At 42.4% G+C, this 12,893-nt stretch overlaps 1 protein-coding gene across 5 annotated transcripts in view; it reads right to left on the reverse strand.

Moving 5' to 3' along the window:
• STON2 (stonin 2) overlaps positions 1-12,893 on the reverse strand; it is a 145,598-nt gene that overhangs the window by 15,156 nt on the left and 117,549 nt on the right. The gene's annotated exons all lie outside the window — the stretch shown is intronic.

Genomic DNA, 12,893 nt, shown 5'->3' on the forward strand with positions numbered 1-12,893 from the left:
TAAATTCCAAAGCAGTTCATTACCTGTCTCAAGTGCTTAGTCTGGGCACACATCTCATAATTTTGTAATATGCACACAAGGGGGGCCTTATGTCCAATACAGTAAGAATACAAATGAGTCTATTGATACAGATGCACTGGTAGGACCAAGTTCCCTTGCAATTGAACTCTTATACATTCTCACTTTTATGTGTTTCTAGGATAGATGTTTTCTTTGCTCTGAAGTTTGTATTCTTTTTTTAAAATAAATTTTTATTGATTTCAGAGAGGAAGGGAGAAGAGAGAGAGAGAAACATCAATGATGAGAGAGAATCATTGATTGGCTGTGTCCTGCATGCCTCCTACTAGGGATTGAGCCCACAACCCAGGCACGTGCCCTTGGCTGGAATCGAACCTGCGACCCTTCAGTCTGCAGACTGACGCTCAATCCATTGAGCCAAACCAGCTAGGGCAAAAGTTTGTATTCTTAATTTTTAAACACTGAAAACCATCTCCCACATAAAATAGTATAAAGCTGATTTCATTGAATAAAACAAGTTATCTGCTCTAAGTGATAATATGATTGCAAATAATATAATTGGAGGGATTTCTGCCCAAATGTGATCAATAAACATTGAAGACAGAATGTTAATATCCTTTATATGAAAAAAGTTCACACAAGCAAATAAGAAAAGTACAAAAAGTTCAATAGAAAAATAGACAAAGGACATACACAGACAACTTGGGAAAGAGAAACTAAAAATGTCTAATAAGCAAGTAAAAATGTCCAATGTCAATAGTAATAATAAAAATGCAAATTCAAATAACCAGTGAAGATTTAAAATTTTTAGTATTCAGTGAGGGGGATATGATATGAGCAGTAAACAGACCTTTAGTGAGACTGTAAGATGCTACAAACTCTGTGGAAGTGGATTAGCACTTTGACGGGCCTTACAAATGTTCATAAACAATGCCTTAAGGAGACAAACCCAAACTGTGAACCACATTTTGGATGAATGTTAAGAACTGAGGCACACAATGGAATAATACCATTAAAATGTTCACAAGTATGTAGTCACATGAGAAAATGCTTATGATATAATCTCTTCTTTTTTCTTTGCAAATAAAGCTCCACCCTAGCAGGGCATTCAAGGGAAATATAGGACTTGAGTTTTCATGCAGGAAAGATCCAAACCTTCAAAATAGCTTTTACCCCTGTGTCTGCTGTGGGAAGGGAGGAGGAAATGAGGCCTTTAGCAAGGAGGAGCGGATTTGGATGAAGGAATAACACAGGAAACAAATCTGTGTGTTTGGCATATAGTAGATACTCAGTTAAAGTTTGATAATTGAATGAATGAGAACAGAAACTCTGCTTTGGAGAAGTTCTATTCTCTCTGTCCTCTAGAGCAGGGATAGGGAATGTCCAGCCCACTGGCCATATAAGGCCCATGAAATCATTTGGTCTGGTCCTGCCAAGGCTTTAGGGGTAAGTTAATTAAATGTGTGACCAAACAGAACAGGCAAATTTTTAAGTTGATAATTTTGTATGGCTCGAGAATCCTATATAATAAAATAATAATAATATGCAAATTGACCGAATGGCAGAACAACTGGTCGCTATGATAAGCACAGACCACCAGGGGGCAGCCGCTCAACACAGGAGCTGCTCCCTGGTGGTCAGTGTGCTTCCACAGTGGGAGCACCGCTCAGCCAGAAGTCAGCTCATGGCTGGCCAGCGCAGCAGCGGTGGCGGGAGTCTCTCCAGCATCCACGGCAGTGTTAAAGATGTCCAACTGATGGCTTAGGCCTGATCCTCCGGGGAGCAGGCCTAAGCCATCAGTCGGACATCCCCGGAGGGCTCCCGGGCTGCCAGAGGGATGTCTGACTGCAAGCTTAGGCCCGATCCCCTGGGAAGTGGGCCAAAGCCAGCAGGTGGACATCCCCCGAGGGCTGCCAGAGGGATGTCTGACTGCCAGCTTAGGCCTGACCCCCTCCCCCCCCAGAGAGTGGACCTAAGCTGGCAGGTGGACATCCCCTGAGGGCTCCTGGGCTGCCAGAAGGATGTCTGACTGCCAGTTTAGGCCCGATCCCCTGAGGAGCGGGCCTAAGCTGGTAGGTGGACATCTCTTGAGGGGTCCTAGACTGCGAGAGGGCACAGGCCTGGCTGAGGGACCCCCCCCCCCCCCCCGAGTGCATGAATTTTCATGCACTGGGCCTCTAGTATGTTATAAATATCCAAATGGCCCTTGGCAAAAGAAAGGTTACCCACCCCTGCTCTAGAGGAACGTGTACAGGGATCTCTGCCACTATTCCACCCAGTGTTTCTACTGCCAGGAACTGGGAATCAGAGAGAAATGGATACTCAAATTCTCCAGTTAAATAGTTGAGTTTCCTAAATGCCTCGCTCAACCTTCATGAATATTATATCCAACCATAACAAATCAGAAATGCCACCCATAATTGCAAATGTAATTACACATGGATGGGAAGGCTGGCTTGCCATCCATCTTTCCAAGGATATTTATTCAAACAAACAGCAATTCCCTCTACTGAAAATGTCAGTTTGAAAATGTAGGCTACATACATGAGCATGCATAGGTATATATCCACATTCACCCTAGAAATATACAGATCAAAAAATATTTTCTATATGTACAGCATCACAAAAGGGTTTTAAAATTAAAGACACTATCCATCAAATTAATCATTAACCCACTTTTATAGATGCCTATGTGACTTATTTTCTGGAAAATAAAGGGAAAGGGGTCAGGAAACAACCCAGGTTTTAGAATTTATATTTTATGTGTCACTACTACTAAGGGAACATTGTGGCCCTGAGTAAAATATAATCACTTCCTTGAAACTATAACTGATCTTCCCTACAGAGCTGGGAAGGGAGTGAACCTCGAAACCCATCAATTTCTAATGAATCGGCTCTATGGAGTCTCTGTAATGCTGAGTTCCCACCCACCCTGTCTGGCACTGACCCACCCTTGTATCAGGGACATCCTTTCCGCCTTGGAGCTCATCACCACTCCCTGATTTAAAACAAGCTAAAGTCCTTTTCCTTTGGAGGCCTGCTTTCTGCCTAAATTGCCAAAGGATTCCCATCTGTTGGGACTCTTGTCCCCAAAATAGTATTTCTCATCTTCCTTTCCCAAGCCAAAAAAGAAGGGGAGGAAAAGGCCTTTGTTTCCAGTGAAGGTAATTTTCTTACAATAAATTTCTTTCTTTCATTTTTTAAAATATGTTTTTATTTATTTTAGAGAAAGCGGGGGTGGGGTGGGGGGAGAAAGAAACATCGACATGAAAGAGAAACATCGATGGGTTGCCTCCCATAGATGCCCCGATTAGGTATCGAACCCACAGCCTGGTCTGGCTGATACTGGAAACAATGGTAGAGGAAGCGAGCAAATTTCTCCAGTAAGAAATCAGCAAAAACTAATTATTTTAAGAACTAAATTAACTATCACCCACAATTCTATTTTATTGACTCATTAAAATAAAACCAAAACCAAAAATCCAGCATTATTTTAATTACTGGTAATATCTCTTCCACTTGCTACTTTCAAATTGCTGTTATGATGAACTGGGCTGCTGCCAAACAAAAGCCACAGATGAAGGTTAGGTTCTTTTTTTAACCACAGGGGGAGTTTGCAGGACCTACGAGCTTTCTGATTAGCATCTTAACTGATGCAAACTAAAGAGAAATGGTGGATTCTTTTCATGTTAGACCACAGTCTATTTTCAGTTCCCAGAAGATTAAATGAAATGATTACAATGGTAATCAAAGCCACCAAACTGAAGAAAATGTAAAAACTATGGGGAGAAAAAATAACCGTTTCTATGAGATTTTAAATCCAGCAGACACTCTGCCATCTTTTCCCCCTAATTAGGTAGCATAATATGTTGTTAATGCAATGGGAAATGCAAAAATCTTATTGGGAGCTGTTCACTGGAATTCATTAGCAGTGGCAAGAAGAAATATTCTTAGATTATCACAGTTTTCTCAACATGAGATAGCAGTCACTGTTATACAAGCGCATATAGTTAAAACTGTATGACCAGCCTCAGACGCACAGTGAGCACTTAAAATGTGTCATATGTAAAGTGAAGAGAGGAACACAAATCACAGAATTGGGGGGCTTGAAGAGATTTTAGAAATAGAACTTGATCTGTTCATTTTGCTGAGAAGACTGGGCCTCCGTGAGTTTAAGGAAACTGCCCAAGGTGAGATTAAAAAGCAAGTCCTACGTTTAATTATTAACTATTTTCTTAATGCTTGATCGTTAAGCTAAAATCTGGTTAATTTTTTCCCATTACCTTTTAGATCAGCAAGAGTTATCTTGACACAACTGTTTAGGAGCGTTCTTCAGTGAAGAAAAGAACTCAGTTAAACAAGGATTAACATCCACTTATACAGAGAAGCTTTTGGGCATAGGGTCAGGAATGTCACCCCCTGATATATGAATGTGTGTGGGTGAGAGAAAGGAGTTAGTCATCTAACCTTATCAAGGCAGCGTCTAACCTGAGTAAAACAAACTGGAACTTAGTTATCATCACAAACACACTGGTTAAAAAAAAAAAAAAGAAAAAAAGAACCAGAGGGTCAGAGTCTATTCATCTGTCCTAGCATTGTCATGGAGAGAGGATGCTTTGATGCTGGCAAAGTTACATGGTCAGAGATACCCCCAAGTGAAGAAGCCAATTCACCGAACTACCACGTACCACTACTTGACAGAATCCCTATCAAGAACATTTGACACTACATTCTGGTTTGTATTTGCTAGGAGGACCTCCGAAACAGTACTCAGCACCTTCTCCAAATGACTGGTCCAGTTTGCTAATCACTTCCCGCTAATCAGGATGGGCTGGGGATGAACCAATATTTTCTTCCTCTCTCTCTCTCTCTCTCTCTCTCTCTCTCTCTCTCTCTCTCTCTCTCTCTCTCTCTCCCCCCTCCCCCCCTTCGCCCCCTCTCATCCAGAAAAGCAAGCACTCGACTTTAAGTTTGATGAATGGTCCAGGAACATCCCCAATATGTTGTGTGTTCCTGATCAACCTGTTCTCTCTGGTTCTAAGCATCTGCCTCTGATTTACCATTGCCCACTTCCCCATGCCTTCCCCAATACTCAACACTTGGGTCCCTGCTTTTGGCTTCTTCCTCTAACAACTACACTTCCACTCAACTGCCTTACTGGTTCCCTGGCTTATGTTGTCTTTCTGATATCAGCTCCTCATGCTGTATTAGATGAAGGCTCTGTTCTCCAGCTTACCAGCGCAGAGATCCCACTATAATGTCTCGCTGTTGTCTAATGGAGCCAACCACAGCTTCCCAGCAGAGGTCATAGGCAGGGTTGGGGCCAGACTGCAATATCTACAGTAAATTGAAAAGTTAGCATTCCATTTAATAAATTAATCTCTTAATATTTTATGTAACAGGGTGTATCAAAGACTTAATTAATAATGAGGCCAGCTGAGAACCTAAGCTGTATTTTATTGATTTGTTATTGCCATAGCAAAAGTCCTCTGCATTTCCCTCCCAGCCTCACCCATTTCTGAGCCCAAAGAGGATGGAACAAAGAGGACTTTTAGAATCTGGGCATGATGGGATGGGATGTGAAGCTCTGCTTGATAAACCATCAAATTCTTCTGTGATAAGAAGTGGAAAGGGCTCTCTTGGTTTAGGAACTTAGAAGAGGAGTAGCATTCAGAAGTTACTATAAGGAAAACATATAGTAGTAGCAAGGGGATTAAGGGGTCTCCATCTGATTCAGGCATAATTTTTATGTGCCAGGACTGGGGACCAGGAAAAGGACTGCCTGGAGGAATACTGGGCAAGGTCTCAGCAACAGTGGCAGGCCTCCAGTGCCCATGCTCTTACTGTGACCAGGACAGGTGACTCATCAGGGCTGCCTGTCCCACTGCCACAGGGAAAGTCTCACTTGTGTGTCACTCTACATCAGTGGTTCCCAACCTTTTTTTGGCCACGTCCCACCTAAGCATCTCTAAAATCCTGATGCCCTCCCCCCATGACATATAATTCTTATTATTTAAAAAGTAAACTCCTATTCATGTGGAGGAAGCCTAAAAGGCCATTAACTTGGTCTAAAGAAGCTTCCAAAGAACATGGCACCCATGATAGAGAAAAAGAAAAGAATGAAAGGATAGCTGAAGTACTGAGGGAGAAATCACTAAGAAATTGTTGTTAAAAAAATAATAATAATATGAAGTGATATGAAAAAACAGCAAATAACATTTTAAAACATACAATAAAGAACTGAAATGCATAAATATGTCACAATATACTAGTATATTTATATACTGTATATGAGGCCCCTAGAACCATAAGACATGCAAAAAATGCACTGTTAATAACTCATTCTCGAATTGCCCCCCTTTAAAAATCAAATTGCCCTCCTGTGGGGCATGTGCCCCACATTGTGAATTGCTGCTGTACATCCTCACTCACTATTCACCTGGTCTTCACACATGCCAAGAACAATCCAGGATGCTTGTAAGATCCAAGGAACCCCTGCACTCCTAAGGGGGATAGTCAAGATCCTGGACTTTAGTGAAGGACTACAGTGAATAAGTGCACTCCAAAGTAGGATAAGAAGGGCCAGAACCTGGCTGTTACATTTGGTCAGAGATCTCAATTGCTAAGAGCTTCATCACTCTTGGATAAGCAGGCAAAAATCAGGTTTCAGGCTTTGTCAAATGATCCTCAAATCCTAACTTTCAAGGAAGGTAAAGATACCCCACTACATTTACCATCTCTCATTTTCTTTTAAAGTTATTTATTTGAGAAAGAGAGAGAGAGAGGGAGAGAGAGAGGGAGAGAGAGAGAGAGAGAGAGAGAAACTTTTTTTTCACTTACTTATGCATTCATTGGTTCATTCTTGTATGTGCCCTGACTGGGGATCAAACCCACAACCTTGGTATATTGGTATGATGCTCTAACCAACTGAGCTACCTGGCCAGGGCCTTTGCCATCTCTTAACTGCAATACTTAGAGACAAGAAAAGGACCAAATTTACAAAGGATTAGGAAGCACCCAAGAATAACAGCTTGGTTATCGTCCTGGTCATGGAATAAGAGAAAACAGTGATGCCTCAGAGAGGATGTCAAAGAGACCAAATGAAATCAACCTAAAGGTTTGAGTCTCACCAATGACTCTGTCATCTCCCTCTCTGCTCCCTTCAATACATGTGTCTAATTTTAACTGGTACTAATGCCCCACCAATCAGCATATGCCCCTGCGGAGCTGGGACTCCTCCTCCTCATGGACACCTGTAAGTATGATTTCCACTGCATAGCTCATCCACCTGCACCACAGCATGGACCATGCCCACTTATTCTAGGGGAGAAGCTTGGGAATCTTATTAGTCTCATCTGCTTGGTAGTGTCTTACCCTGATGGGCTTATATACTTTATGTACACCAACCAATGCCTTCTTTCCCTTCACAGTCCTGAAACAGTTACATCGTAGAGCCATTCTACTGTAGATCAGACTCAAAATCTGATCATTTTGAACCTTAGCAATGGAAACTGCTAACTCTTTAAAATTGATTCTGCAAATTTTGTCAGGGGGCAGAGAAATGGAACTGGGGCTCTCACACATGTGTACATGTGTACTGGGGATGAGGAGGGGGCAGGCATTCTAACTGAGTCTGTATCAAGCCTGTTTATCTTGCATTTGCTAACTATGCTAGGCTATAATATAGCTTCCAGGAGAAACTCAAAAGATCTGTTGGGGGCAGGGTACACAATCAGTTGGGCTAAGAGTATCCATAGACATGTTAGGGGTAGAAATAGAATAGCAAGGACTAGCTATAGTTATCCTATATAATAAAAGGCTAATATGCAAATCGACCGAATGGCAGAATGACCGATCGCTATAACGCGCACTGACCACCAGGGAGCAGACGCTCAATGCAGGAGCTGCCCCCTGGTGGTCACTGCCCTCCCACAGGGGGAGCACTGCTCAGCCAGAAGCTGGGCTCACAGCTGGCAAACATAGCAGCGGTGGTGGGAGGGCGCAGGCCAGGCTGAGGGACATCCCCCCCCCCCCCCGCACTAATGTCATGCACCGGGCCTCTAGTAAGAAATATTAATCATGCTCTATGAACCATGATTGTTCTGTTCTGATTAGAGAAAACACATTCTAACCTGGCTGGGAGCCAACATCAGAATGCAGTCCATCCTCCTTTCCCGAGAACTGCTTATCATTATGGAAAGATTAACAACCTTGTTGCTGAAACAATCTAGTACTGGAGGTGCCCGCCCTTTCCCTACCCTCTGCATCCCCACCCCAGCCTCTGTGGCCTGTAATCTGTAACTATTATACCTTGCCTACTTTCCTATGCCTGTAGTTCTAAGTTTCCATGTAATCTTTGTCTTTCTACCCAATATAAGCAGCTGGCTTATGGAGGGGGAGGGGAATACAGCAGATTTTTGTGGGTGACTTGCTGCTCTCCCATACTGCCAGCATTATTGGAATAAACACTCCTATGTGATTCAACCCTGTCTCTACTTAATTGGCTCAAGTAGTGAAATTGGTTGTCTAGTTTCAGAAAGGTAAGGGCAATTCCTGCAAGCTAAAAAGGATCTCTTCCATTGATTCCCTTTCATCTATATTACCCCAAACCCATCATACTTTATGTGAACTTTCCAGCAATGACAACAACAAAATAACCAAACAGCCCCAGCTCACAGTAAGCCACTTCTTCGCAATTGAATTAGGAGTTGGTAATTTGATTTCATTTCAGTACTTGTCCAGCTCCCTGTTAGTTACCAAGATCAAAGGAGACATTCTTACAGACGAATGGTAGGTGCAATTTTATAAACTATAAACATATCAAGCTAAAATAATCTCTTAGAAAAACAGGAAAACTAATTTCTCGCACAACAATAAATTTATCCTAGCAGGCAGAGCTCTATCTGTACTCCCGAACCTCTCAAATTTTTCAGAAATCTCATAAAATAAGGAATCTACAGGCAAACAGAGTAAAAAGCTATTTCCAGATGATTCATATACTCAGTACTTTCCCTGACTTGCTAGAGCATCCACAGTGTCCAGCCTGCATACACTAGTGTCTCTTGGGTGGACACAAGTCCCACGAGGGAAAGGCTAGCCTAAAAGGGGTTTGCACTAATGCTGGATTGAGTTCCTGTCACCAGGCTGGTCTCCACTGCCTGTTTTGTGCCACTACAGGCAGCAGAGGGAAAAGCTTGGGCTCTGGAGTCAGGCTGACCTGGCCCTGCCGTTAGAAAACTGTGAGATGTTGGCATGTTACTTAACCCTCTCTAAACCCTAGTATTTCTCAGTTCTTAAGGTAAATAACAACAGTACCCACATCATAGGGTTGTTGTGAGGATAAATGAGACCATTAATGGACATTGAATTTAACTGGTCCACTGCTTAATATCCTTAAAATGAGAATTTTCATGGGGCCACATTCAAAAGAGGCAGTATGAAGACAGGAAGCACCAGTAGAGGCTGGTTGGCAGTACCTGACGGAGCTGTTGGTTTGAGCACTGTGTATGCTAATAGGTTCTGGAGGGCAGAGCATGAACATGTTAATTTCAGTCATATGAACAATGTCTGGCCGCCTCAGTGGAGCTGTGCAGGATATGTGAAAAGTAATAAGAAAGTGTGTCACCGGATAAAGGATGGACAATGCTAATGATTTGTTTCATTAAGTAAATTTGACTCCTCTTGACAAAGTCAGGGATGTCATTAGACAGATATAAGGAGATCAGAACTTCTATTTTCAAATCTAAAGTTTCTCGCCCGGCTGTGACACACATGTGACAATATGTGAAATGTTGACAAAAATGCTGTCTTCCAGTCTTCAAAAATAGTAACCTTTATGTCCTACATTGAAGGCATTTCCTAGGGGTCACACTGACTGTCCTCTGCAGCTGGACACACAGCTCATTTTAACGTATGGTTACTTGTTGCCTCTTCTTCTTTGCATATATGACAGAAGTCAAGCAAAGGACATAAAGGCGGAATCGTCTGCCACCTCTAAGCAAGAACCTCAGTTACATTATAGGGCAGGCTGCACATTAAACACAGAGGTTTGCTTCCTCAAAGACTTTTCAAGAGCATGCACTATAGCATAGGAATTTCCATCCTATCTTCAAGAGCAGACTGTGGCAAATACACTAGTCAGCATGAATTTGATAAAAACTGTTAGCCAATGAAGAATAAATAGTCCCAAAAATATTTCAAGAGGAAGAATGTAACTACTCTATCTAAAAGCTTAAGATTTCTGGTTACAATGAAAAGGGGTAAAGGGTATGTACGAGAGATAACCACACACAGTCTTCAGAATCGGGGCAAAATTCAGCCGGGAAAAGCTATCTTTAAAGTATTTAATTTGGCATTGGATTCTCTAAGCCCACAGAGCCCTTGGTGACTTTTGGAGTGTGCCTGGAGTACTCTGGTGACTTTGGGAGCAGATGTCAGGTTTTAGGGCAGGAGGGGCAAGTGGAATAGGGATAATGACCCACACCACTTCCACGTCCGTCGGAGACAACAGCTGCGCTCACCATTGTGATCTTAGGCCAGGTGCTCTGCCTAGAGCTGCTCTGAAACCATCTCATTTGATCCTGGGGACACTTGCATGGGTGTCCTATTAAACTATTTTACTATTAAAACTACTATTAAACTATTAAAACTATTAAACTATTAAAACTATTTTAAACTATTAAAACTATTTTAACTATTAAAACTATTTTACCGCTGGGGACACTGGGGCATAGAGGAAAGGTGACTTGACCAAAGTCACAGACTAGTAAGTGGTGGAAATAGAATGTGAACCCAGGAGGTCACAATTCCCAACCCTCAGCTGGACCACTCTGGTATACGCAGCATTGAGACTGCAGCTGGATGTCTTTAGGACTATCTACTCTTGAGCTAGTTACTCGATTGCTAAGCCTCGGTTTCCTCATTTTTGAAATGGATAGTAACACTAATCTGGTCTATCCACCACATGGCTGTGAGGGCCAAATGAGACACGTGAATGCCATCTGTAAAAGATGGCATGCTATACAGTTCAAATTATTTTAATTATTATTGATGAAGAGAAAGAGGGCACTTATTTCTTCATTTTGAAGGTTTTTCTTTCCTTAGCATTAAAGTTTTAATTTTAATAGTCAACAGAGGCAATGAAAATAACTGATATTCACTGGTAGGCAGATAAAGTATTGAGGAAAAGCAGAAAACATTCCCTGTATCAGGAACCTGTGATTAGAAAGAAAAAAAAGTGATTATTTTGACAAGACAGTGACTTTGAATGGCTCCTTGGGGGGCTCCACAGCTCCAGTGATAAAGCCGACCTAACTGCTGGCAGGCAAGTGACACTTCCCTTTCCTGAAGTGTTAATGAACTCTCAAGGATTTGTGGCTCTCCGGATAATGACTTCCTGTTCCAGCAAAGCAAAGCACAGCCCCTGGAAATAATAACAGCCCACCTCTGGTCCCTAGTCCACATCCTAGCGCTGCCAGTCTCAGTCTAGTCTGAAGAAGGCTTCTCCAGCTCCAGGCCTTGAAGGCTTCAACTGTTTCAGATGGACAATAATGCCAGAAATTAAAAGCCAAGATTAGAAAGAGTTACCTGTGAGCAAAGTCTCCCTATCTGTTGGAGTCATTAAACTCCCAAGCGGGACTGAAGTCCCTCATCTATACCTCTAGCTCAGCACACGTAGGAATGATCTCTTTGTGTGGTCCCGGATTGTGAGAAGGATGTCCAAGAGGTCCCAGATTGGAGAGGGTGCAGGCCAGGTTGAGGGACACCCCCCCCGCCCCGCCCCCCCCCCCCCCCCCCCCCCGGTGCATGCTACTAGGGTCTGGTGGTCACTTTAAATACATGCTGGACTTCTTCCTCTCAGGCAACTCCTCTGCACCTATCAGGAATATTATGGAAGTCATCCAAACATACAAAGAACAATGAGACCATCTCAATAAATGAAGAGAATATATCTGGTAAAATTCAACATCCATTAGTGATAAAAACTCTCAAAATACTAATGTAACCCACCTCTCCATTCTTTTGACATTGTTTCTGTAAATGCTGACTCTGACTAACATGCAACTTGTAGTTAAACAGCATCTTTGTATAAGAATTCTAGTAACTAATTTCAAAAGATGCAGACTCCACCCATCAGTCATTCCAGCCCTGGGAGATTTGCTGACCATCAACCTGACACACATCAGACCAGTTTTGAGGTACTTATTAGAATAAATAGACTGTGTTGTTCTGCACATAGAGAACTTTTCAACTCCCTCCCTTGATCTCTTTGTTCTGATTTCCATCTCCCTCCTTATACAAACCTCTGCCTACACTGAGATGTTAAGCGTATCTTTGGGACATGAGTCACCATCTTCTCAATCTACCAGCTCTTGAATAAACCAATTTCCCTTCCACCAGTCCCTGTCTCTTGGTTATTGGTTTTTTAGTGGCAGGCAGCAGAACCTGGGTTTGGTATCACCAAGAATGGAAGATGCCGAAACCGGTTTGGCTCGGTGGATAGAGCGTCGGCCTGCGGACTGAGGGGTCCCAGGTTCGATTCCGGTCAAGGGCATGTACCTGGGCTGCGGGCACATCCCCAGTGGGAGATGTGCAGGAGGCGACTGATCGATGTTTCTCTCCCATCGATGTTTCTAACTCTCTATCTCTCTCCCTTCCTCTCTGTAAAAAATCAATAAAATATATAGAAAAAAAAAAGAATGGAAGAGAACTTAATCTGATAAAGAGCGTGTATTAAAAAAAAACTCAGCTAACATCACAATGGTGAAATATTGAACATTTTTCCTCAATCTTACCACTCTATTCAATATCATACTGGAGTCCTTAGGCACTGCATCAAGTTAAGAATAGAATATGAAAAGCAAACAAAAGAGGTA

This window comes from Myotis myotis, unplaced genomic scaffold (genome assembly GCF_014108235.1).
Source record: "Myotis myotis isolate mMyoMyo1 unplaced genomic scaffold, mMyoMyo1.p scaffold_m19_p_1, whole genome shotgun sequence".
In the NCBI taxonomy this organism is placed as follows: Eukaryota; Metazoa; Chordata; class Mammalia; order Chiroptera; family Vespertilionidae; genus Myotis; species Myotis myotis.